Here is a 27,110-nt window from a genome sequence, read left to right as displayed (position 1 = left end):
GATAAAGGAGATTTTGATTCAAGAAACAGTCCAGGGCAAGACCTCAGTGCAGGGCATGTGTCTGTGCTTCTGGAGGATATCTGAATTCAGGGAAAAAACTTCAATCATGTCCCAGATTCTTCACTCCTTATTGGCGGGATTCTTGAAATGTTGGCCTTACATTTACTGCTCCCCATTTTAAGATAGGGGTTAGTGCTCCTGTTTGGCACATTTTCCTCTAAAATGGCATTAGCTATTGTTCTAGAGGTATGTTGATAATGATGTAATGGAGGATCCATCAGATGGGTGGTACATTTTGACGAACAATATTATCTCCATCTTTAGCCTCATTGCCACAACTCTGATCAGGCTACTTAGCTATACATTGATTATGCATGCTTGATTTTTCATCATGGTATATCTGAAAGGGACCAGTTATCTGACCACCTCAATATTTCCCTAAATGTGACAAAAGATTCATGTATAATGGCCATTTGAAACACATCATCCCAGAGCCCAAACAAGGAAACCATTTCCCTCACGCCTTCAACCAAGCACGAAGCCCTAGATATCACCCCTGAAGAAGACATTCAAAAATGATAAATTACAAATCCACTCTTAATAATATACATGTCAATTCCATGCTACCACATCTAGCCCTCTTAACGAATGGAATTTTAACTGAGAATTAAACCAGTATATTTAATGTGGATTATCCAGTGGATAAAAAGAAGTCCTCTCTCTCTTTGGGTGCTGGCAGGTAGTGTTGTGAATAGGGCCTGTACCAGCATGTTTGTGGTATCAACAATTGTAAGGAAGGGAAGAAGGGTCTCTCTTCTGATCCTCAGTGAGCCCTGTGGTGAGGGCTTCATGTTGAGTGTCTTGAGGTTTCCCTCTTGGAGGAGAGGGGACTCTAGCCCTGCAAATCTAGGGTCTAGAGAAGGATGAGTGTCTCAAATAGAGATTGGTATTTGGTGACATAAAACTTGTGCTCTGGCCCATTGTCATCAGACCCTGCTCAAGGGTACTCAGACTGGTGTTTGGATGCCAATTCACTGATGTATGGGGAGTCACAGACTTCATTTCCCAAATCCCCCAAGCACGAGTCCAGATATCCAACTCCCCCGCAAATCCACAAGACTTATCATCATCCGGGTGGGGTCTGTTGCAGGTAAGCTAGTTCTTGTTAGAGCCCTCACAGAAAACTTGTACTCTGGCCCATTGTCAGCCAGGTCTTGTTCAAGGGTGCTAAGACTGGTGCTCGGATGACAACTCAGTGAGTCATGAAGAGTCACAGAATTCATTTGCTAAATGCCCCAAGCATGGGTCCAGATGTCTATCTCTCCATCAAATGCAGAAGACCTGATCATACATGTCTTGTATGATGCAGGAAAGGTATTAATTGCTAGAGCCTTCCTGTGAACCTGTTTGAAAGGATTTTGATCTATGAGTCAAACTTGGGACTATGTAATCCACCATAAATATGTGGTGGTCAGTGAAGGGCTGAAAATGGACATGTGGGGGGAGGCTGGACAGAGATGGGATCTTTCTATACCTACAAAGGAGTTGTTTCAGGAAAACAACTTGTATTTTGGGTCAGGGCTCAGAAGACAGAGTGAAAATGTTGGGAAAAGGCTTGGATTTCTCTCCTGGCTGAGATATTTTATCCAGGATCACACCAGTTAAACTAGCTGCCTCAGGATTTGAGAGAGACTGAAGGGAGTCAAGCAGATAGAGAGAGAAAGAGAGAGAGAGAGAGAGAGAGAGAGAGAGAGAGAGAGAGAGTAAGGAGATTATGATTCAAGCAACATTCCAGGGCAAGATCTCAGCACCAAGCAGGTGTCTGTAGTTCAGGTGGATATCCGACCTCAGGGAAGAACAAACACTTTTCCCCGATTCTAATCACCTTCTTGACATGACTCTTGAAATACGGCCCTTGCATTCACTGCTCTCCGTTGGAAGATAGGGGTTAGAGCCCCTCTTTGGCACCCTTTTCCTCTAAAATGTCATGATGTTGGGATAAGGTTAAAAGACTGTATACATTTTCCCTGAGCCAAAAAGCCCCATCCCATGTAAAGGTCTTCTCATATAGTTTTCTTACTCCATCTTTCCTTTTTTTCAGTATCCAGGCTTTTTTGGGAAGTGGGTCTTATTCACTCACATATTTTCTTTCTGACTGAGAGTTTATACTGTGGATTTCTGAGATGCAGTTTTTGAAAAACTATGTTGACCCTGAACTGCCAAACATATTCAGGTATTTATCCACAATTATGTAGAGATCAGGTGGCCCAGATTGATCAGAGATTCCTTCCCTCTGAAAGTCCCAGGCCAAGAGGTTGCCATGGCAATGGCATGACATGCATGGAGACTTGCAGCCCAACTGCCACTCTGGGAGATGAGAGGTGCATGTGGGGTGTCATGAAGGAAGATCTCAACCTCACTACTTGAAGGCTGGATAATGGGCAGCCTGAATTGTTCTGGAGGAATGTTGATACTGATGTAAAGGATGATCCATCATATGGGTGGTACATTTTGATGAACAATACTATCTCTATTTTCGCCTCATGACCATACTCTATTCAGCCTCTTGAGCTAGGCATTGATTTTATAGGCTTGCCGTTTGATCATGGTATCTTATAGGGACCAGTGAGCATAACACTGAAAGTCTTTTTGTACATGTGATAAAAGACTCGTGCCTAATGGCCATTTGTAACACGTCATGACAGAGCACAAACAAGGTAACCATTCCCCTCTGCCTTCAACAAAGCATGAGGCCCTTGATGTCACCCCTGAATAAGACATTCAAAAGGGGGAAATTACAGCTAGACTGTTCTGAATATACATGTCACTAGATGAAACCACATACTAACCATCCAAAGCAGGCAGATTTTAACCGGGAATTAAACCAGGATAATTCAGGTGGATTTTCCATAGGTGGATAAGACCAAGATCCCTCTCTCTTTGGGTGCTGGCTGATTGTGTGGTGATTAGGGCCATTGTCAACTTGTTTGTGGTGTCCACAATTGTAAGGAAGGTAAGAAGTGTCTCCCTTATGATACACTATGAACTCTGTTGTTAGGTCTTCATCTGGAGTGTTTGAGGGTTCCCTCTTCGATGAGAGAGGATTCTGAACCTTGCAATCGAGGGTCTAGGGAAGGGTGAGGAATATTCTGAATAGAGACTGGTTTGGGGTGACAGAATACTTGCACTCTTCCCCATTGTCAGCCAGGCCTTGCTCAAGGGTGTTCAGACCATTGTTCAGATGCCATTTCAGTGAATCATGTAGAGTCACAAGCTTCATTTCCCAAAACTGCCAACAAGAGTTGAGATGTCCACCTCCCCAGAAAATCCAGAAGATTTGATCATCTAGGTGTGGTCTCCTGCAGGAAAGATAATTCTTGATAGAGCCATCATGTGAACATCGTTGAAAATGTTTTCATCTCTGAATCAAATTTGGGACCATGTAAACCACAGTACAAATGAGGTGGTGAGCGGTTTACTCTGAAATTCTGACAATGGGAAGAGTGCAGGGAGGATGGCCCGAGTTGGAATGTCTCTATTCCTAGAGAGGAATTCTTTCATTAGAAACACTGGTATTTTGGATGGGGGCTCAGAAGATGGAGGAAAACATTGGGGAAAGACTTGGACTGCACTCCTGGCTGAGATATTAAATCCAGGATCACTCCATATATTCTTGGGATAGCTGGATTCAAGGGAGAGTTAACTATAGAGAATCAGAGAGAAAGATAGTGAGAGAGAGATAGAAATAGAGGTAGAGAGAGATAAAGGAGATTATGATTCAAGCAACTGTCCAGGGCAAGATCTCTGCACAGAGCAGGTGTCTGTGGTTCAGTTGGATATCCAACTTTGGAGAATAAACTCCACTCTTGTCCCAGAATCTTCACTCCTTATTGGTGTGACTCTTGAAATGTGGCCCTTATATTCAAGATTCCCCACTGAAAGATAGAGGCAAGAGCCCCTGTTTAGCACCCTTTGCCACTAAAATGGCCTGATGTTGTTATAAGGTTAAAGGTCAGAAGACATTTTCCCTGAGACAAAAAGCCCCTTCCCATGTATAGGGCTTATCATGTAGTGTTCTTCCTCACTCTTTCCTTTTTATAAGTATCCAGGGTATATGGGAAGTGGGTATTTTTGGTCGGGAGCCATAAGGCTGCTCCAGTAAAGAAAACAAATCCACAGTTGGCACCTTCGTGAGGCTTGTCTGGTTAGCAGAGCTACAGACAAGCTGAAGAAAGAAGGATTACAGATGTGTGAGGCTTGTCTGGTTAGCAGAGCTACAGACAAGCTGAAGAAAGAAGAAGGGTTCCAGAGCAATTCCATGAAAAACATCAATTTCCTAGAAAAGAAAAATGACACCCCCTAAAAAATATGTTTATTTATTTTTTCTGTTTATTCTTCTCTTTCTATCTTTGATTCACAGCTTTCTTACACCTAATGATTTGCCCTGGGAACGTAAACACCTGGAACAAAACAGAGTGAAGTCACTCCAACAGTGTAATGGAAAAAGCCTTTGTTTAGGAGTAACAATTTATGGCACATATTTTGTAAGCGTATACATGGGAAACTTTTAAGATTTCAGTCCCTTCACATGAAAAGAAGTTCAGGGCTTGGAAAAGTGTTGTATGGCCTACAAATTGCCATTTTTTACAACAGATATATTTTTTATTAAATAACAGTGTCATCTGTAACTTTCATCCCTTTTGGGGACACTTGAAAATTTTTAGGTATAATATTCCTCTATATTTAAATGGGTGGTTTGGAGCTTAGTAAGCAGGACAATAGGTTATATGCTTAGCTTGCTGGTGCCAAATAAACTGCAGCCTCAAGAATGTCATGAGCCTAAGGCTCTCATGCATTTGTGTTAACTACATATGCCTCTAGCTAAAGAATGTTAGGTATCACAGTCTATTATTTATTAAAGCATTGTTCTTAATATAGAATAGAGTAGCTACTGTTATTAACCTATTAAGAAAAACACAGTGTGAAACTTTAAGTTTGTACTCTTGAAGAAAAATCTGAAACTAAAGGAACATATTTTAAATAACATTTTTTTTTATCACAGGTGGAGGGAAGAGAAAGGGCTTTAAACCAAATGTTTTTTTTTTTTTTTTTTTTTTTTCTTTTTAAAAAAATATTTATTTTGTTGAGGTGTAGTTGATTTCTTATATTAGTTTCAGGTATACAACATAGTGATTCAGAATTTTTTTATATATTTTTTTTTTAAATTTTATTTTCCCACTGTACAGCAAGGGGGTCAGGTTATCCTTACATGTATACATTACAATTACAGTTTTTCCCCCACCATTTCTTCTGTTGCAACATGAGTATCTAGACATAGTTCTCAATGCTATTCAGCGGGATCTCCTTGTAAATCTATTCTACGTTGTGACTGATAAGCCCAAGCTCCCGATCCCTCCCACTCCCTCCCCCTCCATCAGGCAACCACAAGTCTCTTCTCCAAGTCCATGATTTTCTTTTCTGAGGAGATGTTCATTTGTGCTGGATATTAGATTCCAGTTATAAATGATGTCATATGGTATTTGTCTTTGTCTTTCTGGCTCATTTCACTCAGTATGAGATTCTCTAGTTCCATCCATGTTGCTGCAAATGGCATGATGTCATCCTTTTTTATGGCTGAGGAGTATTCCATCGTGTATATATACCACATCTTCCGAATCCAATCCTCTGTCGATGGACATTTGGATTGTTTCCATGTCCTGGCTATTGTGAATAGTGCTGCAATGAACATGCGGGTGCATGTGTCTCTTTTAAGTAGAGCTTTGTCCGGATAGATGCCCAAGAGTGGGATTGCAGGGTCATATGGAAGGTCTATGGATAGATCTCTAAGGTATCTCCAAACTGTTCTCCATAGTGGCTGTACCAGTTTACATTCCCACCAACAGTGCAGGAGGGTTCCCTTTTCTCCACAGCCCCTCCAGCACTTGTTATTTGTGGATTTATTAATGATGGCCATTCTGACTGGTGTGAGGTGGTATCTCATGGTAGTTTTGATTTGCATTTCTCTTATAATCAGCGATGTTGAGCATTTTTTCATGTGTTTGTTGGCCATCTGTATATCTTCCTTGGAGAAATGTCTATTCAGGTCTTTTGCCCATTTTTCCATTGATTGATTGGTTTTTTTGCTGTTGAGTTGTATAAGTTGCTTGTATATTCTAGAGATTAAGCCCTTGTCAGTTGCATCATTTGAAACTATTTTCTCCCATTCTGTAAGTTGTCTTTTTGTTTTCTTTTGGGTTTCCTTTGCTGTGCAAAAGCTTTTCAGTTTGATGAGGTCCCATGGGTTTATTTTTGCTCTAATTTCTATTGCTTTGGGAGACTGACCTGAGAAAATATTCATGATGTTGATGTCAGAGAGTGTTTTGCCTATGTTTTCTTCTAGGAGTTTGGTGGTGTCCTGTCGTATATTTAAGTCTTTCAGCCATTTGGAGTTTATTTTGGTGCCTGGTGTGAGGGTGTGTTCTAGTTTCATTGCTTTGCATACAGCTGTCCAGGTTTCGCAGCAATGCTTGCTGAATAGACTTTCCTTTTCCCATTTGATGTTCTTGCCTCCCTTGTCAAAGATTAATTGACCATAGGTGTCAGGGCTTATTTCCAGATTCTCTATTCTGTTCCATTGGTCTGTCTGTCTGTTTTGATACCAGTACCACACTGTTTTGATGACTGTGGCTTTGTAGTATTTCTTGAAGTCTGGGAGAGTGATGCCTCCTGCTTGGTTTTTGTTTCTCAGGATTGCTTTGGCAATTCTCGGTCTTTTGTGGTTCCATATAAATGTTTGGATTGTTTGTTCTAGTTCTGTGAAGAATGTCCTGGGTAATTTGATAGGGATTGCATTGAATCTGTAGATTGCTTTGGGTAGGATGGCCATTTTCACAATATTGATTTTTCCAATCCAGGAACATGGAATATCTTTCCATTTCTTTACATCTTCTTTGATTTCTTTGATTAAGGTTTTATAGTTCTCGGCATATAGGTCCTTTACCTCTTGGGTTAGGTGTATTCCGAGGTATTTGATTTTGTGAGGTGCAATTTGAAAAGGTATCGTATTTTTGTATTCCTTTTATAATGTTTCATTGCTGGTATACAGAAATGCGACTGACTTCTGAATGTTAATCTTATATCCTGCCACTTTGCTGAATTTATTAATCAGTTCAAGGAGTTTTGGGGTTGAGTCCTTAGGGTTTTCTAGGTATAGAATCATGTCATCTGCATACAGTGACAGTTTGATCTCTTCTCTTCCTATATGGATGCCTTTGATTTCTTTGGTTTGTCTAATTGCTGTGGCTAAGACTTCCAAAACGATGTTGAAGAGCAGTGGTGAGAGTGGGCATCCTTGTCTTGTTCCAGATTTGAGTGAGAAGGCTTTCAGTTTTTCCCCATTGAGGATTATATTTGCTGTGGGTTTATCATAAATGGCTTTGATTCTATTCAGGAATGTTCCCTCTATACCCACTTTGGCGAGGGTCTTGATCATGAATGGATGTTGAACTTTGTCAAATGCTTTTTCTGCATCTATTGAGATGATCATATGATTTTTGACTTTTTTTTTGTTAATGTGGTGTATGATGTTGATTGATTTGCGTATGTTGAACCATCCTTGTGAACCTGGGATGAACCCAACCTGGTCATGGTGTATAATTTTTTTGATATGTTGTTGGATTCGGTTGGCTAAGATTTTGTTGAGAATTTTTGCATCTATATTCATCAATGATATTGGGCGATAGTTTTCTTTTTTGGTGGTATCTCTGCCTGGTTTTGGAATGAGGGTGATGGTGGCCTCATAGAATGCCTTTGGGAGTTTTTCTTCTTCTTCAACCTTTTGAAAGAGTTTAAGGAGGATGGGCACCAATTCCTCTTTATATGTTTGATAAAATTCACCTGTGAAGCCATCTGGTCCTGGGCTTTTATTTGTAGGGCGTGATTTTATGACCTCTTCAATTTCATTTCTGGTGATTGGTCTGTTCAGTTGGTCTGTTTCTGCTTGATTCAGTTTTGGCAGGCTGTAAGATTCTAGAAAATTGTCCATTTCTTCCAGATTGTCAAACTTATTGCCATATAGTTGTTCATAGTATTCTCTTATGGTTTTTTGTATTTCTGCTGTATCCGTTGTGATTTCTCCTTTTTCATTTATAATTTTGGTGATTTGGGTTCTTTCTCTCCTCTTCTTAGTGAGTCTGGCCAGGGGTTTATCAATTTTGTTCACCTTTTCAAAGAACCAGCTCTTGGTTTTATTAATTTTCTCTATTGTTTTTTGAGTCTCTATTTTATTGATTTCTTCTTTGATCTTTACAATTTCCTTCCTTCTGCTGACTTTAGGACTTCTTTGTTCTTCTTTTTCTAATTCATTTAGGTGGAGGGTTAAGTTGTCAATTTGGGATCTTTCTTCTTTTTTGAGAAAGGCCTGGATTGCTATAAATTTCCCTCTGAGCACTGCTTTCGCAGCATCCCATAGATTTTGAGAGGTTGTGTCTTCATTATCATTTGTTTCAAGGTAGTTTTTAATTTCCTTCTTGATTTCCTCATTGACCCATTGGTTTTTTAGTAGCATGTTGTTTAGTCTCCATGGAGTAGGTTTTTTCTCTTTCCTTTTCCCATGGTTGATTTCTAATTTCATGGCATTGTGGTCAGAGAAGATACTTGAGATAATTTCTATGCCCCTAAATTTATTGAGATTCGCTTTATGTCCCAATATGTGGTCGATTCTTGAGAATGTTCCATGAGCATTTGTGAAGAATGTGTATTCTGATTTTTTTGGATGTAGTGTCCTGAAGATATCAATAAAGTCTAACTTTTCTATTGTTTCCTTTAGGATCTCTGTTGCTTTATTGGTTTTCTGTCTAGAGGATCTGTCCATTGATGTGAGGGGGGTATTTAGGTCTCCTACTATGATTGTATTCTCATCAATATCTCCCTTTATGTCTGTTAATATTTGTTGTGTGTATCTGGGTGCTCCTGTATTTGGGGCATATATGTTGACGATAGTAACATCCTCTCCTTGGATGGATCCCTTAATCATTAAATAGTGTCCTTCTTTGTCTTTCTTTATGTCTTTTGTTTTAAAGTCTATTTTTTCTGGTATGAGCGTTGCAACTCCTGCTTTTCTGTCATGTCTATTGGCATGAAATACTTTTCCCCAGCCTTTCACTTTCAATCTATATGTATCTTTTGTCCTAAGGTGAGTTTCTTGTAGGCAGCATATTGAAGGTTTTTGCCGTTTTATCCACTCAGCCATTCTGTGTCATTTGATTGGGGCATTCAGTCCATTGACATTTAAGGTGATAATTGATAGATGATTATTTATTGCCATTTGATCCTCGTGTTCTAGTTGATTCTATGGTTCTCCATTCTTCTTTTTTTTTTTTTTTGTTTGGATGGTCTCCTGTTATTATCTGCTTGAGTGTATTTTTTTTTTCATTTTTTGCAAATGCAATATTTGGTTTTGGCTTGTGGTTGCCCTGTTTTTTAAGTATGCTAACCCCTTCCCATAATTGTGTGTTTTAGCCTGATGGTCCTGTAAGTTCAAACACTTCATTATTATATTAAAATTAAGAAGAGAGACATACATAGAAACAAAAAGGATTATTTACCTCCTAACATCCCTTGCCCACATTTTATGGTTTTGATGACTCTTTTATTTTTTTCTTTTTAATTTTATTTTGTTTGAAGCATGTTCATGATTAAATCTGTATGCTGGCTTATTTGAGTGACTGCTCTCTGATTACGGTTTCCTCAATCCTAGTTCTTCCTCTTCTTCTTCTTCTATTTTTTTTTCTTTTCTTTTTTCTTCCCTTTCCTTCCTTTCTTTTTGGTTTAGAGAAGCCCTTTCAATATTTCCTTTAACCTGGGTTTTGTGTTGCTGTATTCTTTAAGTTTTTGTTTGTTGGGAAAAATTTTTATTTCCCCTTCTATTTGAAATGATATTCTTGCTGGATAAAGTATTCTAGGTTGCATATTTTTTCCTTTGAGCACTTTAAATATCTCTTGCCATTCCCTCCTGGCCTGTAGTGTTTCTGTAGAGAAATCAGATGATATTCTTATGGGGGTTCCCTTGTAGGTAACATTCTGTTTTTCTCTTGCTGCCTTTAGGATCCTCTCTTTATCACTAACTTTTGCCATTTTTATTATGATGTGTCTTGGTGTGGGTCTGTTTGGGTTCAGTTTGTTTGGGGCCCTCTGTGCTTCTTGTATCTTGAATCCAGTATCCTTTAGATTTGGGAAGTTTCCAGTGATAGTTTCCTCAAATATATTTTCCATTCCCTTATCTTTTTCTACTCCTTCTGGAATTCCTATTATGCGTAGATTGGCCCGCTTTATATTATCCCATAGGTCTCTTATATTGCTTTCCAGTTTTTTGATTCGGTTTTCTGTCTGTTGACCAGATTGAGTGATTTCCATTATTCTATCTTCCATATCACTGATTCGTTCTTCTGCATTATTCATTCTGGTTTTTACTGCCCTTAGTTCAGTTTGCATCTCTGCAAATGAATGTTCTAGTTTTTCTTGGCTCCTCCTTATATTTTCTAGCTCCTTTCTGAGGGTATCTGCATTGCTGTTCATATCTTCTCTTAATTCCTTCAGTATTTTCACTATTTCTCTTTTGAACTCCAGGTCTGTCAGACTGCAGAGATCAGTTTCATTGTTGACTGTTTTAGGTGAGTTCTCCTGTTGGTTTGACTGGGGGTGGTTTCTCAGCTTCTTCATCTTGCTTGTTGTCTTCTTTCTCCTGAGGGAGTTGTACTCTCCTTTATCGGGTAGTGTTTGCCTTGTCACTGCCCTGGAATATTTCCTGAGGGCTGTCGTTGTTGGTCAATCTTTTTTTGAGGCAGTGTGGCTTTTCTGGAGTGTTGATGGGACTAACAGTGTTTCTTTGAAGCAAAGGAGGACTTCCTGAGGGCAGACAGGACTGGAAGGTCCACCCCACGATGGTAGCAGATTTCACTTGGTTCTCAGCACCCCCTGGGGTCTTGGGCGGGTAGCAGGGCCCTTGGAGACTCAAGAGGTTCCTCCCCAGGGCAGCCCGACTCAGAAAGACCGTCTGAGATCTTTTCCCGATTCCGCCAGGCTTGTTGCAGCTTTTCTGGGCTGCAGGGGGTCCTGCCTGGAGCTGGCAGTCCTATGCAGCTGGTCCACTAGGTCTCAGCACCCCTTGGGGTCTTGGGCGGGTAGCAGGGCCCTTGGAGACTCAAGAGGCTCCTCCCCAGAACAGCCCGACTCAGAAAGACCGTCTGAGATCTTTTCCCAATTCGGCCAGGCTTGTTGCAGCTTTTCTGGGCTGCAGGGGGTCCTGCCTGGAGCTGGCAGTCCTATGCAGCTGGTCCACTAGGTCTCAGCACCCCTTGGGGTCTTGGGCGGGTAGCAGGGCCCTTGGAGACTCAAGAGGCTCCTCCCCAGGGCAGCCCGATTCAGAAAGACCGTTTGAGATCTTTTCCCGATTCGGCCAGGCTTGTTGCAGCTTTTCTGGGCTGCAGGGGGTCCTGCCTGGAGCTGGCAGTCCTATGCAGCTGGTCCACTAGGTCTCAGCACCCCCTGGGGTCTTGGGCGGGTAGCAGGGCCCTTGGAGACTCAAGAGCCTCCTCCCCAGGGCAGCCCGACTCAGAAAGACCGTCTGAGATCTTTTCCCGATTCCGCCAGGCTTGTTGCAGCTTTTCTGGGCTGCAGGGGGTCCTGCCTGGAGCTGGCAGTCCTATGCAGCTGGTCCACTAGGTCTCAGCACCCCCTGGGGTCTTGGGCGGGTAGCAGGGCCCTTGGAGACTCAAGAGCCTCCTCCCCAGGGCAGCCCGACTCAGAAAGACCGTCTGAGATCTTTTCCCGATTCGGCCAGGCTTGTTGCAGCTTTTCTGGGCTGCAGGGGGTCCTGCCTGGAGCTGGCAGTCCTATGCAGCTGGTCCACTAGGTCTCAGCACCCCCTGGGGTCTTGGGCGGGTAGCAGGGCCCTTGGAGACTCAAGAGGCTCCTCCCCAGGACAGCCCGACTCAGAAAGACCATCTGAGATCTTTTCCCGATTCGGCCAGGCTTGTTGCAGCTTTTCTGGGCTGCAGGGGGTCCTGCCTGGAGCTGGCAGTCCTATGCAGCTGGTCCACTAGGTCTTAGCACCCCCTGGGGTCTTGGGCGTGTAGCAAGGCCCTTGGAGACTCAAGAGGCTCCTCCCTGGGGGAGCCCGTCTCAGAAAAACTGTCGGAGAATTAGGTCGATCTATTCACGGCCTGGCTAGGCTTGTTCTAGCTTTTCCGGGCTGCAGGCCTTTTCTCAGGGGCTGGTGGTGTTTGGTGCTGCTCTGTGGAAGTGTAGCCCCTCCAAAGGGCAAGCAGGCCTGTGCAGGGAGAGCCCCTGCGTTGGTAGGCTTCAGGCAATTGTTGAGGCCAGCCCTCCTGGGTGGCAGGCAGCCCCAGGTTCCGCGAGAGCGTAGGGGGTGGCGGGGGTGGGGGGAGGGAATGCACTGGGAAGCACAGCTTTCTGCTAGCTAGCGGGCCTGTAAGCTTGCTGTGGCGTGGGGGGTATTCTATGGGGACCCACCCCTTCTTCTCTCCGCTCCCCAGCACGGGCGCAGACCAGGCTCTTCTCCCAGGTTCCCTCTGAGGCGGCTTTCCACTTCCCCGCCCCTAGAGTATTGCTCCCTTCCTCTGCGACAGCTTTGTTTTCTAGTCTCCCAGGCAGTCTCTGCCCCGTCAAATGGTTTAGAGACCTCCCAAGCAGTTTCCGCTCTTCCCCGCCCCCCTAGCCGGGGGACTAATCTCTGGAGCCGAGGTCTCGGTGCCCAGCCCCCACCCAGGCGTCCTCCGGCCCTTTCTTGGGGACTAACCTTCGGAGGCGAGGTCTCGGTGCCCAGCCCCCACCCAGGCGTCCCCCGGCCCCCTCTCGGGGACCAACCTTCAGAGGCGAGGTCTCGGTGCCCAGCCCCCACCCAGGCGTCCCCTGGCCCTTTCCCGGGGACTAACCTCTGGAGCCGAGGATTCGGTGCCCAGCCCCCACCCAGGCGTCTCAATTTTTGGTGACTGTGCCCGTAGTTCAGATGGTCCGTTGGGTTCTTGATCGGCTTTTCTGTACTCTGACTTACTGCTACACTCTTCTCTGCATCTGGGGATTCCTCCGGTTCGTTTGATCTTTCGCCCGTTAGGAGACTTTCCAGGGTGCGGGGTCCCTTTCTCCTCCGCAGTTCCCTTTCGGGAGCGCCCGTCCCTCTTGGATTCACCTTCTCTCACTCTCCTCTTTTCTCCCGTTCTGCCCAATAATGTCACGAACTTCTTGCCGTTATTGGAGTTTAGGTTCCTCTGCCAGCGATTGGTTGTTGTTCTGTGCGAGTCATTTCTTCTGTAGATGTGCTTTTTTTGTTGTGTTTGTGGGAGAGGGCGAGCGTGTCCCCCTACTCCTCCGCCATCTTGTCCTCTCCCTAAACCAAATGTTAATGTCGGGGAGGAGACAAGATAGCAGAAGAGTAGGGGGACAGGCTCGGCCTCTCCCACAAACACAACAAAAAGAGCACATCTACAGAATAAATGACTCACACAGAACAGCAACCAATCGCTGGCAGAAGAACCTAAACTCCAATAACGGCAAGAAGTTCGTGACATTACTAGGTAAAACAAGAGAAAAGAGGAGAGTGAGAGAAGGTGAATCCGAGCTGGACAGGCACTCCCGAAAGGGAACTGAGGAGGAGAAAGGGATCCCACACCCTGAAAAGTCACCTACTCTGGGGAAAGATCAAACAAATCGGAGGAATCTCCAGATGCAGAGAAGAGTGTAGCAGTAAGTTGGAGTTCTGAAAAGCAGATCGAGAACCAAACGGACCATCTGAACTACTGGCACAGTCATCAAAAATTGAGATGCCTGGGTGGGGGCTGGGCACCGAGTCCTCGGCTCTGAAGGTTAGTACCCAGGAAAGGGCTGGGGAGGGCGGGGCGGAGCAGAGACTGCTTGGGAGGTCTAGAAACTGGTCTGTCAAGTTTGACAGGGCAGAGACTGCCTGGGAGACTAGAAAACAAAGCTGTCGCAGAGGAAGGGAGCAATACCATAGGGACGGGGAAGTGGAAAGCCACATCAGAGGGAACCTGGGAGAAGAGCCTGGTCTGCGCCCATGGTGGGGAGGGGAGAGAATAAGGGGTGGGTCCACATAGAATACTACCCAAGCCACAGAAAGCTTACAGGCCCGCTAGCTAGCTGAAAGCTGTGCTTACCAGTGCATCCCCCACCCCTTCCACCCCCTACACACTCACCGGACCTGGGGCTGCCTGCCATCCGAGTGGGCTGGCCTCAACAATTGCCTGAAGCCTACCACCACAGGGGCTGTCCCTGCACAGACCTGCTTGCCCTTTGGAGGGGCTACACCCCCGCAGAGCAGCACCAAATACCAGCAGCCCCTGAGAAAAGGCCTGCAGCCCAGAAAATATAGAACAAGCCTACCCAGGGGATGAAAAGATCTGCCTAATTCTCGGATGGTCTTTCTGAGTTGGGCTGCACTGAGGAGGAGCCTCTTGGATTTCCAGCGGCCCTGCTAGCCGCCCAAGACCTCAGGGGGTGCCCCACTCATGCAGAATAGCTGCTCAGCACCACCAGTCCCCTGGAGGAGCCCCTGGAGCCCAGAAAAGCTACAACAAGCTTGGCCAGACTGTGAAAAGATCTGTCTACATTCTCAGGCCATCCTTCTGAGTTGGGCTGCCCTAGGGAAGAGCCTCAGGTTCTCAGTGACCAGATAGCTGCTCCAGCCCCCAGGGGGCGCTGCACTCCTGAGGAACAGCTGCCCAACACCAGCAACCCCCTGCAAGAACCCCACAGCCTAAAAACACCAGAGCAAGCTCTGCCTGACCGAGTGAAATCTGCTACCATCGTGGTGTGGACCTCCCAGTCCTGTCTGCCCTCAGGAAGTCCTCCTTTGCTTCAAAGAAACCCCGTTAGCCCCATCAACACTCCAGAAAAGCCACACTGCCTCAAAAAAGACTGACCAACAATGCCAGCCCTCAAGAAGCATTCCACAGCAGTGACAAGGCAAACACTGCCCGGTCACGGAGAGTACAACTCCCTCAGGAAAAAGGAAACAACAAGCAAGATGAAGAAGCTGAGAAACCACCCCCAGTCAAACCAACAGGAGACCTCACCTAAAACAGTCAACAATGAAACAGATCTCTGCACTCTGACAGACTTGGAGTTCAAAAGAGAAATAGTGACACTACTGAAGGAATTAAGAGAGATATGAACAGTAATGCAGACACCCTCAGAAAGGAGCTAGAAAATATAAGGAGGAGCTAAGAAAAACTAGAACATTCACTTGCAGAGATACAAACTGAGCTAAGGGCAGTAAAAACCAGAATGAATGATGCAGACAAATGAATCTGTGATGTGGCAGATAGAATAATGGAAATCACCCAATCTGGTCAGCAGACAGAAAACCAAATCAAAAAACTGGAAAGCAATATAAGAGACCTATGGGATAATATGAAGCAGGCCAATCCATGCATAATAGGAATTTCAGAAGGAGTAGAAAAAGATAAGGGGATGGAAAGCATATTTGAGGAAACTATCACTGGAAACTTCCCAAATCTAAAGGAGACTGGGTTCAAGATACAGGAAGCACAGAGGACCCCAAACAAATTGAACCCAAATAGACCCACACCAAGACACATCATAATAAAAATGGCAAAAGTTAGTGATAAAGACAGGATCCTCAAGGCAGCAAGAGGAATGCAGAATGTTAGCTACAAGGGAGCCCCCATAAGGTTATCAGCTGATTTCTCTACAGAAACACTACAGGCCAGGAGGGAATGGCAGGAGATATTTAAAGTGCTCAAAGGAAAAAATATGCAACCTAGAATACTCTATCCAGCAAGAATATCATTTAAAATAGAAGGGGAAATAAAAGTTTTTTCCAACAAACAAAAGGTTAAAGAATACAGCAACACAAAACCCAGGCTAAAAGAAATACTGAAAGGGCTTCTCTAAACCAAAAAGAACGAAAGGAAAGGGAAGAAAAAAGAAAAGAAAAAAAAGAAGAGGAGGAAGAACTAGGACTGAGGAAACGGCAATCAGAGAGCAGTCACTCAAATAAGCCAGCATACAGATTTAATCATGAACATGCTTCAAACAAAATAAAATTAAAAAGAAAAAAATAAAAAAGAGTCATCAAAATCATAAAATGTGGGCAAGGGAAGTAGGAAATAAATAACCCTTTTTGTTTGTATGTATGTATGTTTCTCTTCTTAATTTTAATATAGTAATGAAGTGTTTGAATTTACAGGACCATCAGGCTAAAACACACAATTATGGGAAGGGGTTACCATACTTAAAAAACAGGGCAACCACAAGCCAAAACCAAATATTGCATTTGCAAAAAATGAAAAGAAAAACAAAACAAAACACTCAAGCAGAAAATAACTGGAGACTATCCAACCCCCACCCCAAAAAAAAGAAAGGAAGAATGGAGAACCAGAGAATCAACTGGAACACGAGGTTCAAAATGGCAATAAATAATCATCTATCAATATCAATGCAAATGTCAATGGACTGAATGCCCCAATCAAAAGACACAGAGTGGCTGAGTGGATAAAAAGGCAAAACCCTTCAATATGCTGCCTACAAGAGACTCACCTTAGAACAAAGGATACATATAGATTGAAAGTGAAAGGGTGGGAAAAACTATTTCACGTCAATAGACATGACAGAAAAGCAGGAGTTGCAACACTCATATCAGACAAAATAGACTTTAAAACAAAAGGCATAAAGAAAGACAAAGAAGGACACTACTTAATGATTAAGGGATCCATCCAAGGAGAGGATGTTACTATCGTCAACATATATGCCCCAAATACAGGAGCACCCAGATACATACAACAAATATTAACAGACATAAAAGGAGATATTGATAGGAATACAATCAGAGTAGGAGACCTTAATACCCCCCTCACACCAGTGGACAGATCCTCTAGACAGAAAGCCATTAAAGCAACAGAGAGCCTAAAGGAAACAATAGAAAAGTTAGACTTCATTGATACCTTCAGGACACCACACATCCGAAAAAATCAGAATACACATTCTTCTCAACTGCACATGGAACATCCTCAAGAATCGACCACATATTGGGACACAAAGCTAACCTCAACAAATTTAGGAGCATAGAAATTATCTCAAGTATCTTCTCTGACCACAACACCATGAAATTAGAAATCAACCATGGGAAAAGAAATGAGAAAAAACCTACTATATGGAGACTAAACAACATGCTACTAAAAAAACCAATGGGTCAATGAGGAAAACCAAGAAGGAAATTAAAAAATACCTTGAAACAAATGACAATGAAGACACAACCTCTCAAAATCTATGGGATGCTGCGAAAGCAGCACTCAGAGGGAAATTTATAGCAATGCAGGCCTTTATCAAAAAAGAAGAAAGATCCCAAATGGACAACTTAACCCTCCGCCTAAACGAATTAGAAAAAGAAGAACAAAAAAGACCCAAAGTCAGCAGAAGGAAGGAAATTATAAAGATCGAAGAGGAAATCAATAAAATAGAGACTCAAAAAACAATAGAGAAAATTAATAAAACCAAGAGCTGGTTCTTTCAAAAGGTCAACAAAATTGACAACCCCCTGGCCAGACTCACTAAGAAGAGGAGAGAAAGAACCCAAATAACCAAAATTAGAAATGAAAAAGGAGAAATCACAACGGATACAGCAGAAATACAAAAAACCATAAGAGAATACTATGAACAACTGTATGGCAACAAGTTTGACAATCTGGAAGAAATGGACAATTTTCTAGACTCTTACAGCCTGCCAAAACTGAATCAAGCAGAAACAGACCAACTGAACAGACTGATCACTAGAAATGAAATTGAAGAGGTCATAAAATCACTCCCTACAAATAAAAGTCCAGGACCAGATGGCTTCACAGGTGAATTCTATCAAACATATAAAGAGGAGTTGGTGCCCATCCTCCTTAAAGTCTTTCAAAAGGTTGAAGAAGAAGAAATACTCCCAAAGGCATTCTATGAGGCCACCATCACCCTCATTCCAAAACCAGGCAGAGATACCACCAAAAAAGAAAACTATCGCCCAATATCACTGATGAATATAGATGCAAAAATTCTCAACAAAACCTTAGCCAACCGAATCCAACAACATACCAAAAAAATTATACACCATGGCCAGGTAGGGTTCATCCCAGGTTCACAAGGATGGTTCAACATACGCAAATCAATCAGCATCATACACCACATTAACAAAAAAAAGTCAAAAATCATATGACCATCTCTATAGACGCAGGAAAAGCATTTGACAAAGTCCAACATCCATTCATGATCAAGACCCTCGCCAAACTGGGTATAGAGGGAACATTCCTGAATAGAATCAAAGCCATTTATGATAAACCCACAGCAATTATAATCCTCAATGGGGAAAAACTGAAAGCCTCCTCACTCAAATCTGGAAAAAGACAGGGATGCCCACTCTCACCACTGCTCTTCAACATCGTTTTGGAAGTCCTAGCCACAGCAATTAGACAAACCAAAGAAATCAAAGGCATCCATATAGGAAGAGAAGAGATCAAACTGTCACTGTATGCAGATGACATGATTCTATACCTAGAAAACCCTAAGGACTCAACCCAAAAACTCCTTCAACTGATTAATACATTCAGCCAAGTAGCAGGCTATAAGATCAACATTCAGAAGTCAGTCGCATTTCTGTATACCAGCAATGAAACATTAGAAAAAGAATACAAAAATACGATACCTTTTAAAATGGCACCTCACAAAATCAAATACCTCGGAATACACCTGACCAAGGAGGTAAAGGACCTATATGCTGAGAACTATAAAACATTAATCAAAGAAATCAAAGAAGATATAAAGAAATGGAAAGATAGTCCATGTTCCTGGATTGGGAAAATCAATATTGTGAAAATGGCCATCCTACCCAAAGCAATCTACAGATTCAATGCAATCCCTATCAAATTACCCAGGACATTTTTCACAGAACTAGAACAAACCATCCAAACATTTATATGGAACCACAAAAGACCCAGAATCGCCAAAGCAATCCTGAGAAACAAAAACCAAGCAGGAGGCACAACTCTCCCAGACTTCAAGAAATACGACAAAGCCACAGTCATCAAAACAGTGTGGTACTGGTATTAAAACAGACAGACAGACCAATGGAGCAGAATAGAGAATCCGGAAATAAGCCCTGACACCTATGGTCAATTAATCTTTGACAAGGGAGGCAAGAACATCAAATGGGAAAAGGAAAGTCTATTCAGCAAGCATTGCTGCGAAACCTGGACAGCTGCATGCCAAGCAATGAAACTAGAACACACCCTCACACCAGGCACAAAAATAAACTCCAAATGGCTGAAAGACTTAAATAGACGACAGGACACCATCAAACTCCTAGAAGAAAACATAGGCAAAACACTCTCTGACATCAACCTCATGAATATTTTCTCCGGGCAGTCTCCCAAAGCAACAGAAATAAGAGCAAAAATAAACCCATGGGACCTCATCAAACTGAAAAGCTTTTGCACAGCAAAGGAAACCCAAAAGAAAACAAAAAGACAACTTTCAGAATGGGAGAAAACAGTTTCAAATGATGCAACTGAAAAGGGCTTAATCTCTAGAATATATAAACAACTTATACAACCCAACAGCAAAAAAGCCAATCAATCAATGGAAAAATGGGCAAAAGACCTGGATAGACTGTTCTCCAAGGAAGATATATAGATGGCCAGCAAACACATGAAAAAATGCTCAACATCACTGATTATAAGAGAAATGCAAATCAAAACTACCATGAGATACCACCTCACACCAGTCAGAATGGCCATCATTAATAAGTCCACAAATAACAAGTGCTGGAGGGGCTGTGGAGAAAAGGGAACCCTCCTGCACTGCTGGTGGGAATGTAAACTGGTACAGCCACTATGGAGAACAGTTTGGACATACCTTAGAAATCTATACATAGACCTTCCATATGACCCTGCAATCCCACTCTTGGGCACATATCCGGACAAAACTCTACTTAAAAGAGACACGTGAACCCACATGTTCATTGCAGCACTATTCACAATAGCCAGGACATGGAAACAACCCAAATGTGCATCAACAGATGATTGGATTCGGAGGATGTGGTATATATACACAATGGAATACTCCTCAGCCATAAAAAGAATGACATAATGCCATTTGCAGCAAGCTGGATGGAACTAGAGACTCTCATCCTGAGTGAAATGAGCCAGAAAGACAAAGACCAATACCATATGATATCACTTATAACTGGAATCTAATATCCAGCACAAATGAACATCTCCTCAGAAAAGAAAATCATGGACTTGGAGAAAAGACTTGTGGCTGCCTGATGGGAGGGGGAGGGAGTGGGAGGGATCGGGAGCTTGGGCTTATCAGACACAACCTAGAATAGATTTACAAGGAGATCCTGCTGAGTACCATTGAGAAATTTGTCTAGATACTCATGTTGCAACAGAACAAAGGGAGGGGAAAAATGTAATTGTAATGTATACATATAAGGATAACGTGATCCCCTTGCTGTAAAGTGGGAAAATAATAAAAATAAATTAATTAATTAAAAAAAACAAAGCCATTCAGAGCCACATAGATGGAACTAGAAACCCCAAGACTAAGTGATATAAGTGAGATAAAGACAAAAATCCTAGGATAACCCTTCCATCTGTAATCCAACAAATGGCACAAATGAACCCCTCTACAGAAAAGAAACTCATGGACTGGAAAACAGAAGTGTGGTTTTGATGAAGTTCCCATTGTGGCACATCAGAAATGAATCCAACTAGGAACCATGAGGTTGCAGGTTCAATGCCTGGCCTTGCTCAGTGGGTTAAGGATCCAGCATTGCTGTGAGCTATGGTGTAGGTCACAGATGCCTCTTTGATCTGGTGTTGCTGTGGCTCTGGAGTAGGCAGCTGGATACAGCTCTGATAAGACCCCTAGCCTGGGAACATCCATATGCCACAGCTACAGCCCTAAAAAGGACAAAGGACAAAAAAAAAAAAGGCTGTGTGGTTGTGAGATTGGAGGGTGAGTGTGTGGGAAGGACTGGGATTTGGGGGTAATAGATGTGAAATCTCCCCTTGGAATGGGTAAGCAATGAGTCCCAATGTATAGAATCAGAAAGTATATCTAGTCACTTACATTGGAAAAAAATCAAGGATAATGTGAGAAAAAGAATATGTACGGACATGTATACCTCTTACTTTGCTGTTTAAGAGAACTTGAGAACTACCAATCAGCTAAAATGGAAATAAAAATTTATGAAAAGCACCCGAATTGCCATCTCAGTGTTAACCAGAAATGGTGTCTCTGTCCAGATGATTGGTATAAAAAGAAACAGTCAACCTGACTCTGTTGAATCAGTCAAGATTTTTAGCCATATGACATGTGACCTTAACTAATTACCTAAGTTGTATGAATTTATTTCTATTAATATTTTTACTTATTTATTTATTTATTTATTTATTTATTTATTTATTTATTTAACTTACCTGTTTATTTTTCTGCCCCAATTTGAGTCTTGCAAATATTCTCTGGCTAGGAATTCAATCCATGCCACTGCTGTATAACCCCATGCTAGTACTTAAAACCCTCTGCCAACAGAGCTGTTGTGTCAGGAGATTTTTTAAGATTGTTCCCATGATGGCCCAGTGGAAATGAATCCAACCAGGAATGATGAGTTTGTGGGTTCGGTCCCTGGCCTTGCTTATTGGGTTAAGGATACAGCATTGCTGTGAGCTGTGGTGCAAATCACAGATGCAGCTTGGATATGAACTGGCTTTGACTGTGGCTGTGGTGTAGGCCAGCAGCTGTAACTCTAATTAAACCCCTAGCCTTGGAACCTCCATATGCAGTGGGTGCAGCCCTAAAAGGACAAAAGCCATAAAAGAAAGATTGCCTTATCTATCATTTCCTCTAGCTATTCTGTAGTCATGTATATACATATTTATTCATTTCTATAACCAGAGAGCTCATTCTTATTGATATTTATTTTTCTTTATAATTTTTGGAGTGCCACCTGCAACATTGGGTTGTTTTCTGGCCAGGATTTGATTTTGCAATGCAGCTCTTACCTCAGCCACATAAGCTAAGAGGGAGATTCCTTAGCCTGGCAGCCAAGAGGGAACAGCCTGAGCACTTTCTTGATGATAAGAATCAACCCTGCTTATTTCATCATACCTGGTTTTGGTCAGGCCTCCCTACCCTGGTGATGTACTGAAAAGTGAGGCTCATCCCAAAGGGTAAGAAGGAAGTTTCACAGGTCTCTTGAGCTGAAACAGCATGGGGATTAGCAAATATAATAATGCTAGTGAAGTCCCACATTCATTCATCACCGTCAGCCTCTCTCTCCACATACCTAAACCCCTGACAGTCAGGGGCTTGAAGATGGCCAGCTCATGAGTGAGCACCAATGTGGTGCGGGTCTAGGCTCCTGCCTCTGGAGGAATGCAAGAAATTCTGAAACCCAGTGACTGCCTCTAGCATTCAAAACACACTGTCCCCCCCCCAACCTGGCTGCCAATCCACAGCAAATGATGAAGGGACACCTATGTCCTCTACCTGAAAGGAAGCATCTTGGAGCAGAGAGTCCCTAGTGCCCAGAAAAATAACACAAACTTTCTGGTGATTGCTGTGGGTACTGCCAACACCACATCAACCCCCACTTCTGAGCCTGCACCTGCAGCCTTGGAATGGCACCTGGGTCCAGAAGGTACTCAGATGCCATCTTGTGGACATCTGCTCTAACAGCAACTTTCAAGTTTTCCTCCTCTCTCTGGCTCTGCAAGCCCTGGGGCTGCATTGGCTTTGAGCAATATGCTGTTTGGATTTCCTTATTCTACTTTGTTGAAATACCAAGTAGTGCCTTTCCAAGTGGACTATTTCTCACTCAAAGGGTTTCAGAGCCCTGATGCCAATCTTCCCCATGCAACTCCAATCAAACCCACAGTTCCCAACCCATCAGCTCATTACAGCCTTCTTCCCTGTTTAGATATTACTGCACTTATGTACAGATGAAGATAGGTGTGTATATATAGATCTCTTGATTTTTTTCATAGTTTTCCAACTCTTCTGCCTTCATTTGTATAGTCCTGCTTTTTTCTTTATTTTTTCTTTCTCTTAATCCCTGTTTCATTTTTACTTTATTGACTCTGCCTGAGGCATGCTTGTGGTGCCAGCCCACCAACAGATTTCAAGCCACAGAGGTTACCAAACCACCTCCCAGTGCAAAGACAGAACTTTTTCCAAGAGAGCCAGGTGGGATCTCCATGAGACCTTGCTTTATATCAACCTTCTGGGCTTAATTCACCTGAATTTGGCTACAAATCCAGTCTTCCGACCACATGTATAGAGAGAAAAATGAGACTCCCATTGAAAGGAAAATACAGAGTTTCAGCAGACCTCTTCTTAGAAAACCCACAGGGGTGAGCGCAGCTGCTCACTAAAATATCTCATTTTACCACCATGCATGCACAACCCGAGGGCACTTGACCTGGATCCCAAAGATGAGTCAGGCCAGGGTTTCCAAATTACCAGCTCAACAACTGATACCACCCAACAGCAAAACAAAACCAACAACCCAGTTGATAAAAGGGAAAAAGTCCTAAATAGACATTTCCCTAAACCAGATATACAGAGGGCAATAAGATATGGGAAAAAAAAAGATCACCTTCTCTCATTAGGAGAGAAATGGATATACAGACTACACTTGGGCACCACCAGACATCTGTCCAAATGTCCACAATTAGTAAGTCTACAAATAATAATTCCTGAGGAGGGTTACCTGAAGAGGGGGCCCTCCAACAGTGTGGGTGGTGTATGTAATTTGGTACCATTGCTCTGGAAAACAGGATTGAGGTAAAAAAAAAAAAGTACCACTGTAGTACACAGAAATCCAACTCTTGGGCATATATCTGGAAAAAAATGCTCTTTTTCCAAAAATTAAAGGCCCCACCATGTTCATTTCAGCACTCTTAACTATAGCTAATTAGGGATACAAACAGAATGTCCATGGACAGATGATTGTGTTAGGTAGATATTGTACAGGTACAAAATGGAACACTACTCTGCCATAAAATAAAAACCAAATAAGACCATTCCAAGCCAAATAGCTGGAAATAGAAGCTCCCATCCTAAGTGATATAAGTGTGATAGAGAAAAAAATATAGTCTTTGATATCCCTTCTCTCTGGAATCTAACAAATGGCACAAATGAACCCCTATACAGAAAAGAAACTCATTGACAAGAAAACAGATGTGTGGTTGCCAGATTAGAAGGGGAGTGTGTGGGAAGGACTGGGACTTGGGGTGTAATAGATGCAAAATCTTGCATTTGGAGTGGGTAAGCAATGAGATCTTGATATATAGTATGGGGAAGTGTATCTGTTCACATTTCTTTGGAACAAGATCAAGAATAATGTGAGAAAAAGAATATGTATATACACATGCTTCTGGTTCACTTTGCTGTCAAAGTGAAACCGAGCATGATGAATCAGCTGTAAAGGAGATAATAAATGATGAAAAACACCCAAAATTACCAGCTCCCTGTTGACTAGAGAAGGTGCCTGAGTCTACATTACTGCCTCCCAAGAAAAAAAAGAGGTAACATGACTCTGTTGAACTTGTCAAGAATTTTAGCCATGTAACATGGGACCTTAAGTAATTACCTGAGGTGTATGAAAGTATCTCTCTATTAACATCTTTACTTATGTATTTATTTTACTTGGCTATTTATTTTTCTGCACCCATTTGTGGCTTGCAGATACTGGGTACTCTACACTACTGTACATATTGCTCATTCTTTTTTTTTTTTTTTGAGCTGGCAATTTGGGTGCTTTTCATAAATTTTTATTTCCATTTTAGCTGATTGGTAGTTCTCAAGTTCTCTTAAACAGCAAAGTAAGAGGTATACATGTCCGTACATATTCTTTTTCTCACATTATCCTTGATTTTTTTCCAATGTAAGTGACTAGATATACTTTCTGATTCTATACATTGGGACTCATTGCTTACCCATTCCAAGGGGAGATTTCACATCTATTACCCCCAAATCCCAGTCCTTCCCACACACTCACCCTCCAATCTCACAACCACACAGCCTTTTTTTTTTTTGTCCTTTGTCCTTTTTAGGGCTGTAGCTGTGGCATATGGATGTTCCCAGGCTAGGGGTCTTATCAGAGCTGTATCCAGCTGCCTACTCCAGAGCCACAGCAACACCAGATCAAAGAGGCATCTGTGACCTACACCATAGCTCACAGCAATGCTGGATCCTTAACCCACTGAGCAAGGCCAGGCATTGAACCTGCAACCTCATGGTTCCTAGTTGGATTCATTTCTGATGTGCCACAATGGGAACTTCATCAAAACCACACTTCTGTTTTCCAGTCCATGAGTTTCTTTTCTGTAGAGGGGTTCATTTGTGCCATTTGTTGGATTACAGATGGAAGGGTTATCCTAGGATTTTTGTCTTTATCTCACTTATATCACTTAGTCTTGGGGTTTCTAGTTCCATCTATGTGGCTCTGAATGGCTTTGTTTTTTTTAATTAATTAATTTATTTTTATTATTTTCCCACTTTACAGCAAGGGGATCACGTTATCCTTATATGTATACATTACAATTACATTTTTCCCCTCCCTTTGTTCTGTTGCAACATGAGTATCTAGACAAATTTCTCAATGGTACTCAGCAGGATCTCCTTGTAAATCTATTCTAGGTTGTGTCTGATAAGCCCAAGCTCCCGATCCCTCCCACTCCCTCCCCCTCCCATCAGGCAGCCACAAGTCTTTTCTCCAAGTCCATGATTTTCTTTTCTGAGGAGATGTTCATTTGTGCTGGATATTAGATTCCAGTTATAAGTGATATCATATGGTATTGGTCTTTGTCTTTCTGGCTCATTTCACTCAGGATGAGAGTCTCTAGTTCCATCCAGCTTGCTGCAAATGGCATTATGTCATTCTTTTTATGGCTGAGGAGTATTCCATTGTGTATATATACCACATCCTCCGAATCCAATCATCTGTTGATGCACATTTGGGTTGTTTCCATGTCCTGGCTATTGTGAATAGTGCTGCAATGAACATGTGGGTTCACGTGTCTCTTTTAAGTAGAGTTTTGTCCGGATATGTGCCCAAGAGTGGGATTGCAGGGTCATATGGAAGGTCTATGTATAGATTTCTAAGGTATGTCCAAACTGTTCTCCATAGTGGCTGTACCAGTTTACATTCCCACCAGCAGTGCAGGAGGGTTCCCTTTTCTCCACAGCCCCTCCAGCACTTGTTATTTGTGGACTTATTAATGATGGCCATTCTGACTGGTGTGAGGTGGTATCTCATGGTAGTTTTGATTTGCATTTCTCTTATAATCAGTGATGTTGAGCATTTTTTCATGTGTTTGCTGGCCATCTATATATCTTCCTTGGAGAACAGTCTATCCAGGTCTTTTGCCCATTTTTCCATTGATTGATTGGCTTTTTTGCTGTTGGGTTGTATAAGTTGTTTATATATTCTAGAGATTAAGCCCTTTTCAGTTGCATCATTTGAAACTGTTTTCTCCCATTCTGAAAGTTGTCTTTTTGTTTTCTTTTGGGTTTCCTTTGCTGTGCAAAAGCTTTTCAGTTTGATGAGGTCCCATGGGTTTATTTTTGCTCTTATTTCTGTTGCTTTGGGAGACTGCCCGGAGAAAATATTCATGAGGTTGATGTCAGAGAGTGTTTTGCCTATGTTTTCTTCTAGGAGTTTGATGGTGTCCTGTCGTCTATTTAAGTCTTTCAGCCATTTGGAGTTTATTTTTGTGCCTGGTGTGAGGGTGTGTTCTAGTTTCATTGCTTGGCATGCAGCTGTCCAGGTTTCCCAGCAATGCTTGCTGAATAGACTTTCCTTTTCCCATTTGATGTTCTTGCCTCCCTTGTCAAAGATTAATTGACCATAGGTGTCAGGGCTTATTTCCGGATTCTCTATTCTGCTCCATTGGTCTGTCTGTCTGTTTTAATACCAGTACCACACTGTTTTGATGACTGTGGCTTTGTCGTATTTCTTGAAGTCTGGGAGAGTTGTGCCTCCTGCTTGGTTTTTGTTTCTCAGGATTGCTTTG

Source organism: Sus scrofa, chromosome 1, assembly GCF_054392235.1.
Source record: "Sus scrofa isolate SSC_HxYL_T2T_F1_AM1 chromosome 1, Sscrofa_HxYL_maternal_Yorkshire_Landrace_v2.0, whole genome shotgun sequence".
Taxonomy (NCBI): Eukaryota; Metazoa; Chordata; class Mammalia; order Artiodactyla; family Suidae; genus Sus; species Sus scrofa.
This window is presented reverse-complemented; position numbering follows the sequence as displayed.